This window comes from Triturus cristatus, chromosome 5_1, assembly GCF_964204655.1.
Source record: "Triturus cristatus chromosome 5_1, aTriCri1.1, whole genome shotgun sequence".
NCBI lineage: Eukaryota > Metazoa > Chordata > Amphibia > Caudata > Salamandridae > Triturus > Triturus cristatus.
In genome coordinates this window covers 463,984,687-464,007,825 of record NC_140587.1, presented here as the reverse complement: position 1 = coordinate 464,007,825, position 23,139 = coordinate 463,984,687, and the positions used below count along the sequence as shown (strand labels likewise).

General features: G+C 48.2%; 1 long non-coding RNA gene across 1 annotated transcript in view; it reads left to right on the top strand.

Moving 5' to 3' along the window:
* The first annotated feature begins 5,189 nt into the window (after positions 1-5,189).
* Positions 5,190-23,139, top strand: part of LOC146831069 (uncharacterized) — a 53,354-nt gene continuing 35,404 nt past the window's right edge. The window contains exons 1-3 of the long non-coding RNA XR_014961522.1: positions 5,190-5,240; positions 5,383-5,431; positions 5,543-5,659. This is a non-coding gene — a long non-coding RNA (uncharacterized LOC146831069). The remainder of the gene's footprint in view (positions 5,241-5,382; positions 5,432-5,542; positions 5,660-23,139) is intronic.

The window sequence follows — 23,139 nt, the reverse complement described above, 5'->3', positions numbered from 1 at the left end:
CATGACTAGCTGCGCCCAAGCTCTACTAATCAAAAAACAAGAAATTAGTGTACCTGAGATGCACATGAGATTGCGGGAGTTGTCCCCCCTCAACTGTGTTTGGTGGGAAACCCCACTGCAAACTACATCAAAACTAGAATTGATGGAGAAATCGGGATGAGATCCCAAACCTCAGAGACCAACCAGGATCCTAGACACTTCAACATCCCATGGGCATCAATTACAAACAATCATGTTGCCGCTGGGAGGTACACAACCCATGGGAACCTGGATATTCCTATCAGCGAATATACAGCCAAAAGGGAGGTAGAGCTGTTACAGAACAGCCAGCTATTGCCCTTAGGCATACCAGCTCAAAAACTCTACGACATCTCAAACACAAAACCGAGCTAGCCTCGGCCCAAAACGTCAAGGAAGTCTAGGCCCCACAGAAGTGACCCAAATTGCACTGGGAAGCCCACAAAATAAGGCCAGTCGGCCCACCTTAAAAAATCACAATGACGCCTCTATCTGGTCAGGGGCAAGGGAAACAAACGCAATATGGTTCAAGCCCGAATACACCTCTAAAGGAAGGCACGATATTCTGAACCGAGGCAACATACTGTGGTTACTATCTCACATAACCTCACTGGCAGACATAACGACGACTGAATTGGAGTCAATAGAATTTATTAATTGCGGGGTCCTAACGGCAGGTGAAAAACACAAGAGCAACATGGACCTCTCCTACAATAGCACATAAAATACTCAAAGAAAGTGACATCCTAAAGTCTTGGGGGATAACCATCACCCCATACTTTAAACCAGTATATCCCGATCTGTTAATCCCAGAACCCCTGAGGGCCCCTGAGATGGCCGTTGGTAGATCAACAACATCAGTGCTGAGAGGAGCCATAGGGCACTGCAATAGCGACAAGATGCACTAACTTGAGGACTTAAGAAGCGGCAATGACCCCACACCGCAAGCTCGGGAAGAAGATATTAGATGGATTGCGAGAACCATAAATAACACAAGAGACTGACAAGACGATTGCTCGTCAAACACAGCAAACACATTAGGGACAGTACGGTTCTGCTCCTGTAACGTAAATGGGCTCGCCAACAAACTAGCTGATTTGGATTTCGTCACCTATGTCAGGGCCTTCGACATAGTGGCACTACAAGAAACATGGGTAATAGACCCGCCTCATCTCCAAGGATATCTGCGCTTTTTTGTAAATGCCACCAGGGGAGAAAAATACGGCCATCTGCAAGGCGGCTTGGTCACATATGTCGCTAACACAGTTGCCCACTCTGCCCGCATCTTTGGCTCCAGAATACAGTCAACTTTAGCAGTCACTATCTCCTTTCTATCACCATCATTAAACAAAATGGATTCCAGCATCATGTTGCTAAATGCGTACATCCAACCTAAAAACAAAATCAAACTAGTCAAGGAAATGTGCAATTTTGTGGAAACATGCATAAGTGAGGGACCCACAACTGACTTAACTGGGGACTTAAACCATAATCTAATGGGATCTTCCGTGGATGAAGAAGTGCTTTTGCAAAACGCAATCTGGAACATCCCGCAACAAGGAAAACCTCGCAAACAAACCAAAATAGGACAAATGAACGTGGAGGCTTTGGAACATCTCAATCTGAGGGCATTAAACGGCAGATCACCGAAAGACAACCCTCCTGTGATGACATATAGTTCCACAAAAACAAGTTCGATTCTGGACTATACTTTCGTCTCCCTAGGCCTCTTTCAACAAATTACATCGTTTCAGCTGGGTAATAAAGGCGACAGTGATCATCGGCCCCAAGAAATAGAACTAAGAACAGTTACTCCAACATTCAAACGTTGCAGGGAGCCTCTAGGATTAATTACCACCATCAACCTAAGAAGAATTAAATTCAAGATAGCCGCAGGAAGTGACATGCTTGAAATTGCAAAACAACATTATGCGGGGGGGGGGGGTTTCGGAGATGGTGAAGTGGAGAAATGGAGAAACTTCCTCTCGGCGATGGAGGCATATGCGACTAAGACTAAACCACCAAACCTACAAAGATTCAGCAGCACTAAACCAATATCATATAGCGATAAGCAAGAAATTAAGCTTGCAAAAAAAAGGATTAAACAATTACCGAGACACCTTCGACACAAGCCTAGCGATGAATTATATTTACAAGAATTACGGAAACAAAGGGCAGCCCTCAAAAAGATAAAAAGGGATGTGAATAGAGCTATGGAGGAGGATCTATGGGTTAAACTACATGCCAATGTCAAACATAACAATAGCACCAGATTCTGGGGTACCATAAACCAGTTCATCCACCACAATCACAACGGCGTCTCCACAAACATCACAGAAGAAGTCTGGGTAAAACACCTCAGGTGTCACTTTCAACAAGGCACTGAATACAGCGAGAAGCATCAAGCCTGCCAAAACGAACCCGACTTCCAAACAACACTCAAGGCTTGGGTCGAAATCTATCTCGCTGGGAAATCAGGGCCAGATCCTCCAACTGTTGGCCATCAAACGACCCAAATTGACGCCATCAAAAGGCAGATAGGAAAGGGGAGAAGAGAAGGTGCTCCTGGCCCAAACGGAATTCCACCAGTACTTTACAAACAGGAGGCAACTTTCTGGGCAGAAGCACTGGACCCTCTCTTCAGAGAAATCAGAACATTAAACATCTTGCCCAGCTCATGGAGAGGCTCAATCATTTCCCCAATCCATAAATCTGGCGACAAGTTAGAACCACAAAACTATCGCTTAGTGGCTCTACTAGACAACAAAGCAAAATTCTTTGCAGGCTTGTTACTGGAGGACCTTCAGGCTTGGGTGAAGGAAAAATCCGCAATTCCTCTACAACAGACCGGCTTCACAAAATCAGTTCGGACAACAACTAACATATTAAGCATGGCTATGCTTATGGACAAGGCTGCAGCCACACGATCATCTCTATACCTCTGCTTTATCGACTACAGGGCCGCTTTTGATCATGTTAATCGTATCAGACTTTGGTCCAAATTACATCATCGGGGGCTTCCTCAGCCCCTACTCAACTTGATCATAAACCTGTACACGAACACATGGCTACAGGTGAAGCTGGGTAATGGAACCTTCCTGTCAAGACACATTCCCACGGAAAAAGGTCTGAAACAGGGTTGTGTTTTGGCACCCACTCTCTTTAATCTGTACATAGCCGATTTAGTCCCGCTGCTAATCGGCTGTAATTCACACGCCCCCAAACTAGGAGACACAGCACTTCCCTGCCTCCTTTATGCAGATGATATAGTCCTGATTAGTAAAACAAAAGTAGGGCTACAACATCTCCTAAATACAACGCGGAACTACTCCCAAGCAAATGACCTAACGATCAACCTGGACAAAACAAGAACAATGATAATAGGGAATAAAAGGCGACAAACTGCAGCCTGATTTTGGGGAGAGACCAGAATAGAAGACACAATCGAGTATAAATACCTCGGCATGAAGCTGGACTCCGGTGGTCACTTCCTGGCACAGAAGAACAGCTTAAGGCAAAAAGGTTTAATAATAGCAACTTCCTTAAAAATCTTAAACTCAAAATTATCTGGCCCATCGATCCTGCCACTGGCAGAGGTGGTTCATGCAAAACTCTTACCAACAATCACCTACGGCAGCGAAGCACAGAAAGTCAGGGACGCAGAAATACTTGATGCCACAACAACCGCATATAGGGTCATTTTTGGGCTGCCGAAATATACTTCACCCGCTCAAATCAGACTTGAGTTTGGCGTCCTGAAACAAACAATTGCCAGACAAGGGGCCTTCGTCACTGTATTGGATAAAGTGTGAAAAACTCCTCGAGGAACGTTAAACGAACAGCTACGGAGAGAGCTACAAACGCACACTACATCATCAGCTGCGAAATATCTTCACATCAGCCTACACAAATTAGGGCTAAATCAACTTTGGGAAACATCGACATCCACCCTAACCTTTAAAAAAATAGTGTTGATGACGGTGAAACTACTGTCATGGCTGGAGGACAAGGCCGCACTCTCAAAGAGAGCCCATGGATGGATGACTTTGAACACATACACGAAGCCGGGTGCCCATGCTTACCTCAACCTGGGATACAACAAAAATATAAAAATTGCATTTATGAAATATAGATTTGGCCTGCTCCCCTGCACCCAGCATCTTCCACCTTGGTTACGTAATAAAGCAGGCTCTGTGTGCCGACTATGTGGAACAGCACAGGAAGACCTGCTGCACCTATTATGCTCCTGTAAAGAACTCCTCAAAGAACAAAAGAAATTATTGAAATAATTGTTTAATTTACGAGGGATTCGAACAAGGAGGCAAGCCCTGTTGGCATGCTTTGCACCTAGCGATCCACAACTGAACTGTAGAGCAGTACAATTTCTGAGACTGTGCGGAAGCAAAATGCCAGAAATGGAAATATCAAGAACTTAGCCTGAAAAAGTATAAGCTAATGTGCATGGCATCTTTGAAGACATTTGTTTTTATTTAAGGAGGAAAATTTGATAAGTCATTATGCTGTTATAGTTGTTCAAAACTAGCAAGTTTTATCGGCATGGTTTTAAGACATAAGCATTATGAAGGAACAAGTTTTATGTATGTACTTGATACATTTTTTACTGAATATATATATTTTTCTGTATTGTAATGGTTTTAATTGACTATGCAAATAAACATTTACTTACTTACCTACTTGCACCTGAAACTAAACAAGGTGGCAAATGGTAATCCTGGAAGAAGGGAAATAAAACAAGGGAAACGGGGGAAGAACTCCACGCGGTGACTCAGATAACCTCAGGACCCGTCAGGATAAGGCAAGAAGCTGTAGGCAGGAAAGAGTCAATACATAAGTAAGAGAATTGAAATGTATATTAACTCACTTATTTTTTTGTTCTTTCTATTCCCTACCTTATGATATTCCTTCTCCAGTAAACTGGACAGTAATATAATGGTGATTAGGGCTTGTGTCTGGTGTTAGAAAAGACAATTAAGTGAGGTAAGTAAAATAACTTTTTGTGTATGGAAAGACACTATATGCAAGGGTCTGTATATGTGCCTACCTGTTCATCTGTATTGTTCATAAAAAAATATCCCCACGCAAAACAGCTTGAAAATAGTAAAGTAAATACACCTTCACTCAGGTAAAAAACTGTTCTCACTTTTTCTCCTAGATCCTAAAGGGAGGAGCGGATCCCCACAGCGCCGAGAGCACAGGATCAGGTAAGTGACATAAAACAAAATATACTTGGAAATAATATGTTAGCGCAGAGCGCTGATTTCACATAAATCAATAAGGCTTCTTTGTCTTTGTTTTCTTCTCTCTTACTTAATTTATGCGTACTATTCTCACTTCATCTTCTAGATCCCAGAGGACGGCGCGGGTCCCTACAGTGCCGAGAGCACAGGATCAGGTAAGTGACATGTAATAAAGACTCAATGTAATAAATCAGCGCAGAGCCCTGGCACCGCATAGTTCTATGACGCTGCTTTATCTTTATCTTCTCCTTTCTTTTGGGATGCAGGAAACCGATGACCGGAACGAGATTCAGAGGGACGCCAGAAAAGGACGACCCGACACGAGAAACGCCGCGCAAATGCAGAGTCCGACGCGAGGAGCGCGATGACCCAGAAGAGGACAGGTAAGGTGACAGAGCTTACACAAACTAGAACGCGAAGCGCTGCTGATCGGGGAAGGCCGGGCTTTAGCTTGCCTGACCTGTTCCCGCGCATGCGCGTTCTGGATCGGTGGCAATTTTAGTAGTTCTTGGTCCCCACGTGCAATCGTAACAAGGAGGTGATGAGGAGAGCTGGTGTGGATGTGAGTGTGTTTGAAGCACATTTTATAAGTGGCCTCGAGAGCCTTTATGATAGGAGGCACTTTACAGGACACTTTGAGGTGTGCAGATTGGTCGAATGATGCAATTTTTAGGAGGTGTTATTTAAAACCTGTGGAGAATGCAGCTTGCTGTCTGATTGAGGAACTTTAAACTTGCATAATGTTAGCCTCTGGGTCTCGCCATAAAATGTAGATTTTCCACAGCCTGGTGGGCAGAAAATCCTGATTTCATTAAAGATATGTAAGCTAATATTATTCCTCCCTTGTTTCATCATTATTTTGCTTAACTTGTAGCCCATGGACAAGTTAATTGAGCTTCAGCTTTCAATTGTTTGAGAAGTTCAGTTGTCGACGAAAGATCGGAATGTATTCAAGATGCCTTACCAGAATCTGCAAAGACTGTTCTAGGGTTCAAGTAAATATTTTGTTGCCGTGGTTCAGTAAGCTAATAAAGAAGGAAGATTGCTGGGGGTTTTGGCCTTTTATTGAGTTACAGAATCTTCAATGTTTTCTAAGTTCTTTAAAGCAGCTACTGTGCGTAGTGGCAATAAAGGAGATTGCATAATTTTATTCTCCATGTCATTAATATAATCCAGATTTTGTGCCCACTAGGCAGTGGAAAATCTACATTTTGCTGGGCAATCCTCCATGTATATAGCATATGTGCAAACATGACCTAGGTAAACTGAACCTACTCTTCCTAATCCTTGTAGCTTGATTCTTGAAATTTAAGTAGAGCTCCTATTCCATGTGTGTGGTAGATTTATGGCTTACATGGTTTATTTGGCTGTTTTTGTTGGTAGAAGTGTATTCTCAACTGGAGATAAATAATACCATTGTTCACTTGAAGCTAGCCCAAACGTCAATGCTTATGGTGAACCCACCAATTATTATTTATAACAGTTTTTACTTACATAAAACCATTAATACAGAAGCTGAACTCCTGAAAAATATTAATTCCTTTACTTTACTCATTCAATTTACAAAAGAAATAGAAAAACATATCAGTTCAACGTAGGCATAATGTACTGCTGCTGGGTATGTTTAAGATACTTAAGCCATTGCAAAATCCATCATTGTAAAAATGTATTCAGTGTAGAATCAAGGCTTGTTTTAATATGGAAATGAAGAATCTACTGCCTCATTTATGAACTGCATGAAATCCACTGTTTTTATGTTTCAAGAACTTGCTTCACTTAAAATTGTAGATGCCTTTTTGCCGTGTATCGTTAGCTAGAATGAATAGAGCCTGGCCAAGCTGGAAAGAAAATGATGGTCATATTTATAAACTAATTCTTGATAAGAATACCTGCCTTTTTTCTGAGAGGATACGTATGCATACAACAAATGACACGGAAGTATTAAGAGTTTTTGCTTTCAAAAGGTGTAAAACTGGTATAAAAGAACTGAAAAATACTGAGTTAGTTATCCTCTATTATTATACTAATTATAGCAAGTCAGTATGCAGATCTCTTCAAAAGATGTCATTGTTATCTTAATCATTTCTTCGATAAAACAACAAATATTTAGCAAAATTACTTAAAGCCCTTAAGGAAAAAGAGGAAGAAAGTTCCCATCATATTTGTAAAATTTACAAAATATGGGGCATTCATCTAAAGGATACAATTGTAATTTCAATTAAAATAGAACACTTCAAAATATACCTTATTTTCCTTGTTTTAAGATTGATTTAAAATGTGTTCCTACTGTGTAGAAATCTAAACAATACAATAAAAAAGTCATAGTATGTTATGTTAATTTGTAAAGCACACTATCACATGCAAGGGTATCCGGGCACTCAGCAGATGTGTTTGCATAGCCATATCTATGGCAGGTTGGTTCATTGAAAAGCCTGTTTTTCAGCTTCTTGGGAACTCAAAAAGAGAGGAGCAGGTTCTGATGTGGAGTGGGAGGCCGTCCCATGCTTTAGGATCCATGCAAGAGAACGCCCGTCCTCCTGATCTGGTTCTGTGCATCTGCGGGATGTGTGCGAGTAGGAATCCTGTGGAGCGGTAGTGTCTGGGTTAGTGGAAGGGGATGCGACTGCTCAGGTAGGTGGGGCCTAAGTTGTGTAGTGCCTTGAATGTATGTGTGAGGAGTTTGAAATGATCTTGTTTTTGTATTAGGAGGCAGTAGATATCCCTGAGGTGTGGTGTGATGTGAGTTCTGTGTTGCAGGTCGGGGATGAGTTTGGCTGCTGAGTTCTGGATAGTTTGTACTCTTCTAGTGAGTTCTTGGTGATCCCAGCATATAGGGTGTTCCCACAGTCCAACTTGCTGGTGACTAGGGTGCGAGTAACTTTCTAGTATTGTTTGGAAGTCATTTGTAATTCCATGTAATCCCTATTTGTGCATGCCAAGTTAAAGCTAGTTTCTTCTGTAGAGATTTCTAATCTATAGGTATAGATCTCATCTAAAGCCCCCAAGTAAGTGTTTCCAGTAACTGGATGTATAGAACCATCACAAGATATATTTTCTGATCCAATTTGTCACCTCTTCAGTCCAACTATGCCCCAGTTAATACAGTCCTTATTCATTCATTTGTGCAATTTATCATATTGACAAAAAGACCGACTCATGAGGCATCAAATGTCTAAGGGGCATATTCACAAGGACTTATCGCCGATTTATCAGCACTTTAGCGCCACAAAAGTGACGATAGATTTTTCACCCTATTCACAAGCTGGTGCAAACTGCCGATATCACCAGTTTACCAGCAATAGCGGCCGCAAAAAACATCGCCGCGAATGAGAGCGACAACTAGCGACAACTAACGCTAATGATATGCAGAGTAGGCGTTCCCGTGCAAAAACGCACAAAAACACCACTTTGCGATATTCTCAATGGCCAGCCAGACCGGTGAAGCGATCCAAAAACAGGAGATAAGGCACGTTAGCAGCAGGGATTTAACACCTGCCTTCTAATGGTGTTAATTGCAAAAAGAACAATTGATGGACAGAATGCAGAACAATGTGATACATTCACCCCAGTACAGAGATCTGGGCCTAAATCCATAGTTTTTTTGCTCACCATGCCATTCCAGTTTTGACCCAGCCATATGCAAATCAGTCTTGACCCTGCACCCAATGGGAACAGTCCAACCCGAACTGCCAGGCCAGGTCCTCCCTGGACTGGAAACAAACATCCTAGGACGTGGGTCCCTTGCTCACTTTGCCACTGGATTCAAGCTAGCATGGCTGAAGAGGGCTGTTAGCCCGAAACCGCTCCCAGGATGCTTGTTTCCGGTCCAGGGAAGACGTGGCTTGGCAGTTCGGGCTGGACTGTTCCCATGAGGCACAGGGTCAAGACTCATTTGCATATAGCTGTGTCTGAACTGGGGTGGCAAAGTGAGCTAAAGAATGATGATGGATCCAACCCAGATCTGTGACTGGGGGTGAGTGTTTGAAAAGTTTCAGCACTCCGCCCATCATCTCCTTGTGTTTGCTTTCTATGGTGTTAAGCAGGATGACAACCTGCAGTATGAAAGGGAACCCAGCCCAGAGCCACATCTGAAGACCAACACATGTCATGGAGCTACTTATGCTTCTCAGAGACCCAAGAGGGCCACAATACGCACCGCCACCACCCCCAGGCACCCCCTGGACTACCCCCCTGGACTACCGCCTAGGCAGCGCAGAACAAGACAGCGGACGTTCCTAAAATGTACCAGCTTCACCGACTCAATGCAAGAGGATGCCATTGCCCACTACAGGCTCAAAAGAACAACCATACTCCGCATCCTGACCCACATTGCCCACAGGCTGATGGTACCAACACAGCGGACAACCAACATACCTCCGCAGACAAAGCTGCTGGCCTCTGGGACCTTCCAACCAACAACTGCCAGAGTCAGAGTAGTCTCACAGCCAGCCCTATCAAAATTCCCCACACATGTTTTGGATGCATGTCCACCAAATCAACGCCGGGCCCCTGTATCCACACCACACGCCAATTCCAATTCATAGTTTACCTGCCCAACCAACCCCAACCTTTGCCTGATGCCTCTGCGCTCCAGATCCAAGATTGCAGTCACTGAAACGGGGGTGCGCCAGGTCATGAAGTTCAGTAGTCAACAGTAGTGTAAAAACAATTCTTTATTACTAATACATAAATCAACAATACGAAAAGCTCAGCCAACACGTTCCATTCCCAACGGGGAACTACATCAGGGCAACGTGTGGATTCATTTAAGTGCAAATGCTGCGGGCACTCCCCAATACAATTCCATATTCCAAAAGTCAGTATCCAGAAACCTGTTGGAAGAAATGTTGACAATGGTCAAGCGTCCGTATAGTCACAAACGTAATATGGTACAGTGCATTGTACTTGGACAAACCGGAATGCTTACAGGTATGCTACATCCTGCATAAAAAAAACGTAACAGAAGTTCGTGTGGCCGTAACCTTTGTAGGAAAGAAAAGGAAGGTTACGACCACACAAACTTCTGCAAAGGTCATAATATGCAGGATTTATCATACCTGTAAGCATCATGGTTTGTATCGGCATGATACCTCTGCACCTTCATCTCCCCCCACACTGCGCAGGAACAGCTGGAGACCAAGCAAGGGAACTACGCCATAGCTTGCTTCCGGCACGTGTCGGGGGCAATTGACTGCACACATGTACCACTTGTGCCCCCTGTCGACACTGCACACAAACACCGCAACAGAAACCACACGCATTCCATCAATGTGCAGGAAAAAGTGGACCACCGGGGACTGTACACCAATGTCGTCGCCAACTTCCCAGGCAGTGTGCATGATTCCTACATCTCCCGCAAGTCCATCACCAACCGGCGCATTGAGGATGGCACCCATGGAAATGCACTGCTCGTCGGTAAGTACCAACTGAACACACCACTCGTACAACTCACAACTGTGGTAATTCAAATGTAACAAAAGCACATACAACATGCCAATCAACATGCCCTACCAACAGACACAACAACACAAGTAACTGCGGTAACCTTGGCCAGCCATGTAGACAAACCATCAATGGCATGGCACCTCAGCCACACAATTGCAGAATGTGGGGAGAAATGGGATTTCGCGCCACAGGCCCCAAGCGCACCCTAAGGCACCACAACGCGAAGTCGTGTGTGCTGGCTGCTGCATTCGGCCTACACTGCGGTCCAGCAGGGATATCAATTCGAATCGAATCTTGATTGGCAGGACGGCGTATCGAGGCCTACGCATCATCGCAGGCTGCACACCCGCTCAGCTCTTCGGGTGCCACCAACTCTGCAACGCAAGTCATCGTCCCGTGGCAGTAGGCCCGTGCTGGCCGCAGTGCTTCGGGTGCCACTAACCCAGTGCGCCACAAGTCTTGGACCCTTTATGATTGAGTCTCGTGGTGCGGACGCCATCATGTCACCTTCGGCAGTGGGGAATGTAATGTGGTAGGCCCTTTTTATTAGGCTGACATGTCCTGTGATGCTTGTGCAGGGTGGGTGTGGTGTGGGTGTAAACCAGCACTCAGGGAGTGGCTGGGGCATGCTGACAACTAGACCAGTGATCAGCAGATCACAACATGGAAGACCTGGCACATGTAGTTTTGTCGTCCCCCCCTGTAAGAGTAAGCAGAGTGAGCTGGCCTGCCGTACGCCAGTCCAGTGCCCGGGCGTGGTTCAGTTCTAGGCTGGACAAGGAAGTAACAAATGCGTGTGTCTCTATTGTAGTGTCGGCGCCACCCGGGCCGCCATCAGAAATGTTGCACCCTGTGACTCAAGTCCCACAACATGAGCAACATGGACGTAAGGGGGAATCACTGACCCTACATTCATCTGTACTTTCATACTTGAATGATCATAGACATGACACATCTGTGTGAATTTGAAAGTTTTATTCACATTGACTGGAGTGTTGAAGCTGGAGCAGTACAGGGCCATGCAAATCCCACTTTATATTGTTGCCCAGTGGAGGGCCAGCCAGAGTCCTTTAGGGAATGACAAGTTTATCAGAAGTGGTAGAGTTCAGTCCACAGTCTGCTTGTTGTGTCATTGGTAACCAAACAGAATATGACAGTCCATGTCGAGGTCCAAGGTGAGTGTCGCCGAGTGTATGGGGGGACAGTGGAAGGTGATGATGCAGAGTGCATAACCAAGCAGAACCAGGCCATATGGCTGAGATGAATGCTACCGTTTCCTTCTTACCACTAAGGCAAACTCATCCTCATCTTCGTCCTCTGATGTCTCATGTGCCTCACATGTGTGTGGTGGGGTTTTGTCTTCTGCACTGTGTGGCACTGACACATTAGGGGCCTGAGGTGGGATGTCTGCCGCACTGTGTGGCAGTGACACTTCAGGGGGCGTAGATGTGGATGGAGTAGTAGCATCAGCATTCATTTGCGCCAGGCCTTGTGGCAGCAATGCCATGATGAGAGTCTGCAGGGCATGGAAGATCCCAGCTACATCCCGCTGGTGTGCAGCCATGGCAGCCATTCTTTCTGCCTGCATCCACTCCATGTTCCTCCGCATGTGTCCCAACTGCCGTATGACATCGCTGGAGCCACTCGGACTAGACAGTTGTTCTTGTGTCCGAGTCAGGACTCCAGCGATGTCAGACATGGATCGTTGGAGAGCATGGAGCGGACTGTAGGTGTCCGTTTTGGACTGCAAGTGGTCCCTGATGGGACTTAGACACCCACGTATCGCATCTAGTTTGGGTGCCATGTGGTCGAACTGCACCCGCACCTGATCAGCCATCTTCTCCTGGCACCCTAACACACAGCGTTGGAAGGCCATGTGTTGTTCGTGGGGGTCCTGGGAGTCAGACGTGGTGGTGGGTGCTTCGTGGTCTGTGCATGGGGTGAGGTTTCCTCGATGCAGCTGGGCTGCCCTGCTATTGAAGGTGAGGTGCCGAAGCTGTCCATGAGCTCTTGGAGGGCGTCGAAGTGGAAGGTGTGGAGGTCCTCTTCGTCATCAGTGAAGAGCTGTTGGGTCTGCTCTGCTGGAGGTGTTGATTCTCCCTCTGTAATGTGAAGGGGAGATGCAGTTTAACATTGTGTTCACATGTATGTTGACGCATTGTACAAGTTTACATACAGACTGCATGTCACTGTACATTGTGACTGATTGGGAGGAGCTGCCTATTTGATGCATGACAGTGGACATTTCGACAACATCACTGATGTGTGTTTGTACTTGAACATTGCCATCTCACATTTGCCTGCTATGCCAAATGTAATTGGCCAGTTTCTACACACAAGTGGTAGCAATTGTGTCCTCTGTTCTGTTGTGTACGTGTTGCAGTTGTACCACATTGCTGTCAATGTTTATGTGCTCTGAATGTTATGTGTGTGTGCTGCATTTTGAGAGAATCGCCCCTGCTGCTCTGATTTTGCTGCCCCTTATCCCTTTCAGGCAGTGTGCCTTTCAATTCTGTGCTTATACAGTGGTGAGATGTTGCATACTTGGGTGAATTGGGCTCTTGGTGGGAGTTGGGACTCTGAGGCATGGTTTGTCCGCAGGTGTGTTGTTGACGTCAGGGGTTATTTGTGCACGTGGATGTGTCAGAGTGTGATCTGCTCCTTTACGGATGTGGTCCACACTCAGCCACCTCAGTGTCATGGCGTGCAACATGTCATGATATGTTGACTGCAGCCATGCTATTCGTCATGCAGTGTCACTTGCATTGTCAGTGTGGCTCACTGACACGCCGCTTTGCTGGGTTTGGCACATGTGCATGGGTTGGTTGTGAGATTGGTGATGTGTGGGAAGGGCCCCCTCTGGGCACATAGTCGACGGGGGCCTACTTGCTGTTTGTAGGTGTGCTGCAGTGTGGCAAGGGGATCAGGGACATGATCCAGAGTAATTATGGGTGTGCACTGTGCTATACTTAATTGTGCATGTGTGCCATTGTGCCCATCTCCCCCCGTCCCCGGTCGCTACTCACCCTGTTGCTGTTGTGTCTGTACTATTTTCCTTCTTTGCCATGTAAATATATACTTTATTTTCTGGACATATAATGGCATAAATTAAGTTCCTGCTGAAGCATTCTGAAAATTGTTTCTTGACAATTCTCGTCACCAGTGATTGCCCTCCCTTACCCCATGCACTGTAAGTTTGTATACGCTGCATTGGCTGCTAGTGTTGTAGCCAGTAATCATCAGTAGACCCCATATTTAGTTAGCGTACCTGACCAGAGTCTCTACAATTTTTCCTTTACGGGAAAACATTGTTTCAGGTCAATTCTGGGATTTTTACATGTTCTCATTTTTTTCTGTATTTACATTGGGATATACAGGATACTATATATCTATTATATATGTCAAAGGGATATGTTAGCCATTTCTGAGGTGAATGAATATCCCATGGCCACTCACTTCACTTTTAGATAAATATTCTCTTTTGCACATTAAGATTTTCTTGTTAGGGCAGCCCTGGCCAGCTTGCCAGTCAGCTAGGCTCAGACCCACCTAGCTGTCCAGTCCTGTACCTAGGACCATGCAGAAAGTAGCACTTACGCTTATGTTGAGTTATCAATACAAAACGGATACATTGTACCATTAGTAAACACAGCTCATATTAAACACGAGCGTTCATGAAGTCTGCAGAGGACATCCAGACATTTCATGTGGGATAACAGTGGCTACAGTGTCCAATGTTACTAATAGTTGCAACCCTATCACATTAGGTCTATAACTGTGTTTGGGGTCCACAATATAATGTGATGTAGTGTGTTGAAACTCATCTCATTCGACTTTGGCTCAGGGATTTGTCTTTCTTCCTCCATGCTCGCTGCTCCAGTGATATTGCTCCCATTCTATCGCTCGAGTACTGCAGTGTGATACATGTTGACACTATATTCCTTGAGGTATTTTTCTGTTATCAACATTTGGTAATACAGTTTGGCTCCTGAAAGAGGTCACTGTTAGCTCAGAATGTCCATGATAAAGACCTGAAAGAGTTTCCTCTCTCTTTACTAAAATAGATTCATTCCAGGGTTTATTGACCACAGTTCGGTAATGCATGACCACCTTTAGACCTGCTTTGATTGAGAGGACACCATTTTAATTGGTGCCCTTTGAATGTGTTCATGATGGCCTTCACTTTTCAACTTGTTCAGCTCAGTATGGACTCTGCTAAAGTAAATTACTGCATACGCAGCCTGATAGGGCCAGTGTTTAAACTGATGTGCAGATTACAGCAGAAGAACCAGTATTTGGTCTACCAGAAAGAATGATAGGCAATTTCTTCTTCAAGCAATTAACCATAGAAACAGTAATGTAGAAATAAGTCGGTTTATGCTACTCGGGGAAGCGTGGCTTAGCTGCAGATCATGGAGGATGCGTGACCCGAGGGCTCTGCAGCAGCCCGCACATGATCCTCACAAATCTGGCAGCTGGGGCGGATTGACCAGCCTGCAGCGGCCCCTCTGACATCCGTAAGCTGGGAGGCACGCCCTGACGGTGCTCGGAGCCCGTCAATGACCCTGGCTGAGGACGGCGACTTGCAGCAGGAAGCGAGCTGCAGAGGCCAAAGTAAACAGTGAGAGCTCCGTGAGCCGCTCCGTGTGTGGGGCCGGGCTCTGGACAGGTGGTTGCGGGCGCGCCTGTGCTGTGTGGAGGACCCTGCGGAACGGCAGCGAGAGGTGAGACGGAGGCCCCCGTGAGCATGGTGAAGATTATGGGGCTGGCGAGAGCTCTGGACATCACCTGCGAGATACGGGCGGGGCCACCCCATGGTCTCTCGGCCCGAAGTGTGCTGCGAATGGTGCGCGGCTTGGTGAGCCTTCGGCACTGCGGCAGCCTGCAAGGAGCTGGACTGCTGCCTGCACCCGCGGCGTGCACTGGCTGCCCCGGTTGGGAGATGATTGACCCCGAGGTCCCGGCCGGGAACGACACATCGGCGTCTGGAGCATACGGGAGGGCTTAGGGGTGTGGCGGCTGACCTGGCCCTAGGGGACAAGCCCTGTGAGTGACGATTGGTAGTGCGGTGGCCCTCTTTTCCCTCGGCTGAGGTCGTTGCCAGGCAGGGAGCAGGAGAAGAGGAGAGCTGGAAGCGGCAGGCCAGTGCTGAGTTGTTGTGACCACCGGCTTGTCTGAACACTGGTTTGACCTGGAGGCTCTGCTGCACAGTCCTAAGCCCCATCAGTGGCGGTGCCTGTGGGGAGTTTGAGCTGTGGCCCTACGGTGCTCCTGACCATCACTGGCGCGACGCAGGTGGGGCCCCTTCCTGATATGCGTCACAGCTGAGAGCGAGGTGAGACTGACCCTGGGTGAGTTTTCGCTGCTACCTTTACCATATTGAGGTGCACCCTGCGGACACACCGCGTGAGGTGCAGCGGCGAGCTCTGCGCAAGGGTAGATGCCGTGGCCCTGCAGTGCACTTGACTCTCACCGGGGTACCACGAGTTGGGGCCCCCTTTTGAAGAGCAGTAGCAGTAGCTCGCTGCTGGGCTTTGCTGCGGCACTGGAGCGCCCTCAGCGGAACTGGACTGATCCCTAAGACTGGAGTGGTGCCTGGGTGGCACGAGGGGGCGTTGGCTGGGCCGGCGGTCCCGGCTGGAGATAGTGTCCCGGAACTTGGGGCTTTTCCTGTGGGGCCTGGGGGCGAGTCAGATAACCCGCCCTCTAAGAACTAGGCCTGGAAGAGCCACTGGATGCTGTGGTGGCCCGCCTATCCTGGACTGTGGTTGCTGCAGCTTGCTGTGTTGGGGCACTGTGGGCCAGGCGTGACCGACTGGGGCAGAACTTCAGGGCCCGCTGAACACGGTGGCAATTATCAGTGAGGTGAGACAGCAACTCGGATAGATCGTCCTGGGGGATTGTGAGCTGAGCTGAGCAGCGGTGAACCTTGTGCCCCTTGCTGGCCTCCACCTACGGGGTGCCCTATACTCCCCACGTACCACCTGAGGGGGACATCATTTTGGGCCAGGGAGTCACTGGCACCATGGGCAAACCTAGGGGCTGCCAGACAGGGGCTTTTCAAGACCCAGAAGACAGTGCCCAGGAACAGTCGCAGTCCACCCCGGAGGATCTGGTACAACAACAACTCAGTAAAATACTGGAGGCCATAGCGGACACGAAAGTTACCTTCCACCAAGACATTAGTACTGATGCGGTGGGGCATGGCCTACTGCAAGAAGATCATAAGAAATTGTTGTAGAGGGTTAAAGAGACTGAGTCAAATGTTGCGGAACGTGCACCCGCACAGAAGGCATTGGAACAGCAGATGGGGGCCCTCACAGATAGGGTGTGCCTGTTAGAACGTAGGGCGGAGGATGCCGAGGGACGCAACAGGAGGAATAACTTCAGAGTCCTGGGCCTGCTGGAAGGGACGAAAGGTAGTGATATGGTATCCTTCTTGGAGCGATGGCACCAGAAGGTCTGTCCACCTTTTACACACTGGAGAGGGACCACAGGGTATCAGCCAAGCCGTTAGCCCCAGGGAGGCCTCCGTGACCTGTAGTGGCCCGACTGCTCCACTTCCGGGACAGAGACCTCCTCCTGCAAAAGGCGAGAGCGGAGGGCCCCTTCACTATCGACAACAGTAAGGTCTCCCTGTAGGAGAGTACGATCTGCTTCTTATGGTTACCCCCACTTTTTGCTGATGTTTCACTGTTTTACGACTTTAGTCTGGCTGGGACCCTGCTATCCAGGGCCCCAGCCTAGCTGCTTCCTCTCTAAATTGATTACATGTACTTTAGGTACACCACAGATTGGATTCTGGGGTACCCTTATAAGTCCTTAGTATATGGTATACTATGTACCTAGGGCATAGGTACCCCAGAGGCCTCCCAGGGGCTGCAGCATGTATTATGCCACCCTTGGGAGACAATTTAAAATGACACAACAGGTCTGCTATGGCAGCCTGTGTAGGGTGGTGTATGCACCCCTTACTCAGATATAGGTTCCCTATATCTATCCATATCACTGCACATATAAACCTATCAGTCACCCCTACGGCAGGCCTTATCAATCCTAAAGGCAAGGTGCTGGGTTTTATGTGAGAGGGTGCCCATGCATGAGCAGAGCCCCTCAGCAGCCTTCGGAACCTTTATTCCGGGGTTGTTTGTGATGCAGCCAAACCATATACTCTTAAGTGCATTATAACCTCGCGGTAAATGCTAACTTTGGAATGGCTGCATGGAAACATGTCGTGTTTGGTGCAGGAGGTATGATTCTAACCTACTAGAGGGAGAAATATGACAGCACCGGTACACCCGGTACCAGCTTTGCAAGCCCTGGCATCACAAAATGGATGCTGCCAGCCACAGACACGAGTCTGCCCTCCTGCTGTTGGCCGAAACTAGCAGGGGACGGCTGGACAATAGGTTTCCTGTCACAGTGAGATGTGACCACCTCCCAGACAGGCTTTAGTGTATTGGGGCTGGGTGGGTGCACTCCAAGAGTGCTTTGAAGTCTGCACTGGGGGCACATTTGGTGTCCCTGTGCATAGTCCAGCTCAAACCGGTTGCAGGGGCTGCCAGCCCCTCCTCTGGCGCGAAACTGGACAAAGGATATGGGTGTAGCCACCTCTCTGTCCTGACCCTCCCATAGGTGGGTCCCCAGAGTTTGTCCCCACCCCTTCCTTGGGTATAAAGTAGGAACCCCTGACTACAGGACTTTAGATTTACCTGGACAAAACTCTGCTACAGAATCCCAGAACTTCAATGATCTACACAACGTTGGATGACCGAGGAATCTCCCTTGGAGTGAAGGAGTTACTCCCCTGCTTGGCAGGCACCAAAGACGCATCTGTCCAGTTTGTATCTCCGAAGCACCTGAGGTCAATCTGTGCGCTCAGCAACTCTGAGGCCTGTACCCCTCGTGGAGACCATGCAACCCGAACCCCTGGACACGTGATCATTTGCAGAAGCATCAGCTTTGAGGCGACCTCTGAGGCTGAGCTTTGGGTTACTTGTAGCCCTGACCCCGAGCAGCAATTCCACTGAAGATTGCCGGCCTACACTCCACGAGTGTTCCGTGAGCTGGCCCTTTGTGTTTTCTCTCGCTGTCCCTTCGTGATCCCTGGTCCGTCGACCTGTGGGTCCCCAAGAAGGCATCTTTAACTTTAATTGGGCTTCCCTGGTTGCTCCAGACGTGCCCTGACTCTCCATCACTTGGGGAGTCTCCAGGCTCTTGGTGGTCCACACCAAAGCATGTTTTCTCTGACCGCATGGGTTGCAGTTGCCAAGGCTTGTTGGTGTTCCATCCGAACACTGACCCCCCAGCACTCGACATCCTTTGTGGGACAGCTCGCATCCGGATCCTGGTCATCGTCGACGTCTCCTGGTTTCCGTGGCTGCAGAGTCAAGATTGACCTCTTCGCACCTGAAATCGGTGGGCATTTGTCTATCGTGACCCTGGTCACTGGCAAGTGACCCAGACTCTGTCCCCTCTTCTTTCAGGTTCTTCACAGCTCCGATCCAGGCTTGGATCACACCAGATACTTTTCCTCTTCCCGGCAGCAGCACTTTGCAGCACATCGCCATTGAAAACGACAACGATTCCCGACACCATTTGACACCTATGCACCCGGCTTCCCTGGGTGAGGTAACACGAGTACTCCGGTGCACTCGTGGGTGCTGGCCCTAGAACCCTCTAAGTCTGAAAGAGTTTGTTCAAAGTTCTCTCCTAAGTGTCCTTAATCTTTAAAATTCCAACCGCGACTTTCCCATAGAATTGTACGGTGCTCTCGGCACTGTGTCTAGTCAAGTCGTGGTTCTTATACCACTTTCTTAATATATGGTTTGGTCTCCCCCTGGGGCCCATTGTATCTTGTGCTATTTACTGTAGTTTTAGAACTGTAATATTGTGTACCTTGCTCTCTAATCTCATAAATAGGTTAGCAGAGAGTGTTTAGTAATAAATACATATATTTTATATATATACCTTGTGTGGTTCTCCTTTCATTTGGTCATTCAGGAGGTTATAATCTGGTAAACCAAGCTGCTTTACATTCCTTCGAGACTTAGCTTGAAGGCTGCTCTCCATAGCTACCACTAGGATAGCTTTCAATAAAGGTTGTCTTAAACCTAATCATCAATAAGGGTTGTTTGAACTGGTGCAAGGTGCCCACTAGAACTAGTGGACAGCATATACCAGGCCAACTTCTCACACTCCCTCATCCCGGACTATACATTGGAGGTGCAGCGGAAACGGGCCTCATATCTAGAAATCAAGAAGGCATTAAGAGACGAAGGCCTCCAGTACTCCCTGATGTTTCCGGCTAGACTGCGCATAATGCTAGATGGGCGCACTCACTACTTTGACTGCCCCAAAGATGCCTGGGACTGGCTGGAAGCATACAAGTGTGAGACTCCACGGAACAAAGGCCTGGAGCTGTCGAGCGGAAGGCCACGGAGCTTGGGAAACGTCCGAGACGCCAGCCTCGAAGGGGTACCTCGAAGAAACTGTCCTCCTCGCGGATGGAGAAGGAGAGGGCGGAAGCGCTGCAGGCTGTGGCGGTGCTCATGCGGAGCCTGAGCCCGGCCCCGGAGGCAGGGGCAGGCTCCTCAAGAGAGACCGAAGACAATGAAACAGACACTTCCCACAGCGATAGTGTGAAGATGCCAGTAGGGACACCTAACACCGCGGACGATATTATTTGATGTAATTGGTAAGCTAAGGTGACCTTGATATTAAGAGGGTGCTGCCGAGTAGTTGGCTAGCCCAAGCCCCGAGCTGCCTTCTCATGTGTGGGGCTGGTGCGCTCTACTTGGTGGAAGCATCCTGTTCCAAACCTTCTTGGCTATCCCCCACTGAGTGCCGTACTAGGTTAGGGCCTCATTTAGTACTAATTGTTTCACAAGATGTTTGGGCGGCTGACCGTTGTCGGACTGCCCTGGGGTTGGGAAGTTGACCATCACAAGGGTCTATTTGTTGTGGTTCTTGACGAATGCAGAAGGGTGGGTTGGCGCAAGACTGCGGGGGTGACGGGGGGCTTCTCTCTGTGGGCTGCTTGGTGCTACCCAACACGAATGGCAGAAACACATAGGGTAATTTGTTTACTCACATGTAACATTAGAGGAATGGGGTCTATGGCAAAGCACCATAATATTTATTCATACCCGAGGCGTAGGGACATCCACATAGCGCTCCTTCAGGAAACCCATCTGAATAGCGAGGAAGCTAGGAAACTGAAACGCAGGTGGAGGGGCCAGGTCTTCGCGACCACCACCTCCTCGGCCTTTGCCAGAGGGGTGTTGATATGGGCCATGCCGGGGGTCCCCTTTACTGTTAAGCGGTCGTGGTTGGACATGGGTGGCTGATATGCACTGATCAAGGGGAGATTGGCGGGACAAGAGGCCTCGCTGGGTAACCATGACCAGATTGGCTTCTTGGACTCCTTCTCGGCTGTACTGGCCGATGGCTTAAGGGGAAGCTTGATTCTCGGGGGGGGATTTCAATTGTGTCGCAGATGTGGCCACTGACCGTTCACACTCTTCCTTACTGGGGTCTCAGCCATGCCGCACAGCCCTGGGGTTCCGTACATGGATTACACATTGGGGCCTCAAAGACACTTGGAGGTTGCAGCACAATATGGATTGGGAATTCTCCTTCTTCTCACCGGTACACCAAGTGCACACACGGCTTGATACGTTTTTGTGCTCCCCTGCTTTTAACGGCTCTATTAAACATACCGAATATTTAGGGTGTACACTATCAGATCACAGCTTATTGATAATGACACACCAGCCACCGGGACGGTGCCCCCGATCCCTACTTGGAGATTTAATCCGGCATTACTCGAAGATGCTTCTTTTCGCACATCACTGCACACACTCCTAGACACGTATTTCCCCATCAACGTTAATACAGCATCCTCCTCCCGAGTGGAATGGAAAGCATTTAAAATAGTGGTGCGTGGTCATTGGATAGGGCAGGCGACAGGGGCGCACAGGGAGCTCCGCTGGGAGATACTGGATTTAGCGGGGAGTATTCGCAGATTGGATAATGTTCAGGGTACAGACGACGATGCCCGTGAGGCACTGCAGGTGACGCAGGCTAAATATGACGATGCACTGGGGCGGTTGCGATGTTATAATCACAAGGACTATTTAGACAGGGTGCAGAGAGAAGAAGGAAAAGCGTGCCGTTTGTTAGCACAGTTAATTAGACCTGAGCTGGAGAATCTCCAATTACACAACTTGGCTTAGAAACTGGGGAGGTGGTGTACGACCCGGACGTGATTAACGACTCCTTTCTAACTTATTACGAGCAGTTGTACGCGGCCCCACCTGCGGCTCCCCGGCTAGTTGTACGAGAGTATCTGGAGCCACTCCCTCTCCACGTGTTAGAGGAAGACAACCGGGAAGAGCTGAGGGAACCCAGAACCTTACAGGAAATCAAAGCCGCCATTAATGCATTAGCGCCTGGCAAAAGGCCGGTGCCGGGGCCGGACGGCCTCCCGGCGGAGTTTTACCAACGCTATGCGGACCTGCTGGCGCCACATTTAATCCGGCTATACGCTGATGCGTACGAATCTGGGGAGTTGCCTAGCTCCACCCAGACGGTCCTAGTGAACCCTCTTCCGAAAACTAAGAAACCCGACCCCTCTCCATGCTTAACATGGATTTTAAGATCCTAAGTAAGGTATTGGCAGGCAGGGATAGCTCCACATATGAAGACCTTAATACACGCTGACCAGAACGGGTTTATCCCCTCTCGCAATACCTCTTATAACCTTCGTAGGCTCTACTCCGTTCTTTATCATGTCGAGGCCTTGACCAGTCACCAGGCAGCAGTGCTCTCTGTCGACTTGGAAAAGGCCTTCGACACGGTGGGGTGGGACTACTTATTCGGGGTGATGTTGCGAATGGGTTGGACGAGGATTGGGTGCGGCTTTTATATGCTGCACCTACGGCGTGGGTCAAAACAGGCAGAACAGTCTCCAGGCAATACAAGGTATCCCGCGGGACTAGACAGGGGTGTCCTCTTTCCCCCCTCTTGTTGGTTCTGGCAATCGAGCCCTTGGCTGAGAGGCTTCGTCAGAGAGGGATTGGGATTGGACTGGCTATTGGAGGACAGACACACCATGTTTCCCTTTATGCAGACGATTTGCTGCTATACTTATTGGATGCAGTCGCGGGCACCTCAGTAGCCATGCAATCCTAGACTATTTTGCATGCCTCTCCGGACTACGAGTTAATAAAACTAAGACATATCTGTACCCGGTACCAGGCCCAACACATAGGCCGGATGCTCTGATGGCGGATATATTGTGGGCTCATAACACGTTCAAGTACTTGGGCATACACATCTTCCACTCACTAGATGATCTGAAGGAGGGCAATCTGGGGAGAGCACTGCACTCGTTGCGTTCTTGTGCACAATTTTG